Source organism: Austrofundulus limnaeus, unplaced genomic scaffold, assembly GCF_001266775.1.
Source record: "Austrofundulus limnaeus strain Quisiro unplaced genomic scaffold, Austrofundulus_limnaeus-1.0 Scaffold629, whole genome shotgun sequence".
NCBI classification, from domain to species: Eukaryota; Metazoa; Chordata; class Actinopteri; order Cyprinodontiformes; family Rivulidae; genus Austrofundulus; species Austrofundulus limnaeus.
This window is the reverse complement of record NW_013953031.1, coordinates 170,801-173,361: the sequence shown is the minus strand read 5'-3', so window position 1 is coordinate 173,361 and position 2,561 is coordinate 170,801. Positions and strand designations below refer to the sequence as shown.

The window sequence follows — 2,561 nt, the reverse complement described above, 5'->3', positions numbered from 1 at the left end:
CTGTTGAACAGAGAAGTGAAATGTGGTCAGAGGTCTGTGCAGCACATAAACCCACAGAACATCACGTCCCCCACAGGAAACCAGCCTTCCCTGCTCCTTTCACCTCTACTGAATTGTGTTTGGAGTGTGTTGTAGAAAGCACAGCGTGGTCCACTGTGAGGGTCCGCTGTGAGGGTCCGCTCTGCATGGGAACATTGTAAACTGCACTCCGTCCTAGGTTTGGTTTGGATGATTTTGGCTAAAAGTTTGGAGGATTTTGGGTGATGGCTTTGAGGACTTCAGCTGATGGTTTGGAGGATTTCAGCTGATGGTTTGGAGGATTTCAGCTGAAGCTTTGGAGGAGGATTTCAGCTGAAGCTTTGGAGGAGGATTTCAGCTGAAGCTTTGGAGGATTTCTGCTGATGGTTTGGAGGATTTCTGCTGATGGTTTGGAGGATTTCTGCTGATGGTTTGGAAGATTTCAGCTGATGGTTTGGAGGATTTCTGCTGATGGTTTGGAAGATTTCAGCTGAAGGTTTGGAGGATTTCAGCTGAAGGTTTTGAAGATTTCGGCTGATGGTTTGGAGGATTTCAGCTGAAGGTTTGGAGGATTTCAGCTGAAGGTTTGGAGGATTTCAGCTGATGATTTGGAAGATTTCAGCTGAAGGTTTGGAGGATTTCAGCTGAAGGTTTGGAAGATTTCGGCTGATGGTTTGGAGGATTTCAGCTGATGATTTGGAAGATTTCAGCTGATGGTTTGGAGGATTTCGGCTGATGGTTTGGAAGATTTCAGCTGATGGTTTGGAAGATTTCAGCTGATGGTTTGAAGGATTTTGGCTGATGGTTTGGAANTCGGCTGATGGTTTGAAGGATTTCAGCTGATGGTTTGAAGGATTTCAGCTGATGGTTTGAAGGATTTCAGCTGATGGTTTGAAGGATTTCAGCTGATGATTTGAAGGATTTCAGCTGAAGGTTTGGAGGATTTCGGCTGATGGTTTGGAGGATTTCGGCTGGTTTGTGAGCAGACTCTGTGGGGCCGGTCTAATCCCAACTCCATGTCACCACTTTACAACAATCAGGATACAGATGAAAGAGGTTTTATTTAGAAACTTTATCAAACTTTTCTTAGAGAAAAAATCWGTTTTTACGTGAGAAAGGAGCGTCTGGCAGAGCAGCAGGACTGCAGTCTTTTTGATTTTCAGTGAAAAATACAAAGTGACTTGTTGTGTTCTGATTGTAAAAAGATGGAAGTAATAAATCCCTCATGATGTGTCAGCTGAAGGAAAATACTGTCAGTCATTTCCTGAAGCTTTATAATTAAGAGCGTGCGTCTCCTCAGCCTCTCTGGTCTGAAGATGACAGCCTCTCCACAGGTGACATCATTTCCTGATAAACACGCTGATAATGGCTCCTCACCTGATTCAGCAGCTCAGCTGATGTGTGGCCCGGCTCCCTCAGACGTCTGATGAAGGTCTGAAGCTCTTTCAGGTGTTTTGTGCCCATCCTGCATCCTGCTGTTCCATCACTGYTTCAGAGATGAGTCTGTCACCTTCAGACACAGAGGAGGACAGTCACGAGCATGAAAAGCATCCATGAGAAGAGTCGTCCCAGACGTCTAATCAGACCCTGCAGGAGCTCCATCACACCAACCACACAACAAAGTGGCTTCAGCTCAAAGGAGGTGATAATCAGGCGCAGACAGAAGAGTGAGACTTCTTTTCTTTTTCTGCTGCAGAAGTGAGAATCAATCCTCTGAGCTGTCAGGATGAAGGCCTCACCTCCTCCTCTTCATCAGCCTCAGCAGGAGGGAACCTGCAGCTGAAGAACCACGCAACTTTGACTTTTTACTTTTTACTTCTAAAAATCAGAAACTATGGAAGCCGAGAGCGGCCGTTTAATTTTTCCCCATGGTTTTCTCGAGATAACAACAGATTTATTTCCATATGTTGTGATAACGAGTTAATTATGTCGTCGTCACAGGAAAACTGTGGAAAACAGCAGAAGATGGCTGCTCTCTGCGTCTGTAAGTGTTCAGGTTTCACAACGATATTTTTCCTCTAACACCATTAAAATTCATCTTAAATTCATTTGAAAAGATCTGATCTGGTCCTAATGTTGACACTTGGTTTACATCCAAYCTTTACACACATTTACATTTTACTGTGAAAACATAAAACATCAGGACAAAAAGATTATTTTCAGAATAAAAGCTGAAGAAAGAAGCAGACGTTAGGGGTGTGGGAGCTCACCTCAGCTGGTCCTGGTCTGTGAGCTTCTGGACAGTTTCCTGGATCTGGATCTGTTTAAAGGCTGATTTCACAAGTTAAGACCTGTTCAAGTGGCTCCGAGTCTTCTTCCACAATCCCACCGGTTCTTTTAACGGATGTGTTTGACACAAAGTCAGAACCTTTTTCATTTATACTGATGTTAAATGATCAGATGATCCCATCTACGAGCTCCTGACTCAGGAAGAGACGAGACGGAGGAGAGGAGCTCTGCAGACGGAGGAGAGGAGCTCTGCAGACGGAGGAGAGGAGCTCTGCAGACGGAGGAGAGGAGCTCTGCAGACGGAGGAGAGGAGC

The 2,561-nt window shown here is 45.0% G+C and overlaps 1 protein-coding gene across 1 annotated transcript in view; it reads right to left on the bottom strand.

The window, feature by feature from the left end:
* Positions 1–1,476, bottom strand: part of LOC106531414 (nesprin-2) — a 31,125-nt gene extending 29,649 nt beyond the window's left edge. Inside the window, exon 1 of the mRNA XM_014027279.1 lies at positions 1,396–1,476. The gene's annotated coding sequence lies outside the window, so the exon portion shown is untranslated. The remainder of the gene's footprint in view (positions 1–1,395) is intronic.
* Between the last annotated feature and the right edge of the window lie 1,085 nt (positions 1,477–2,561).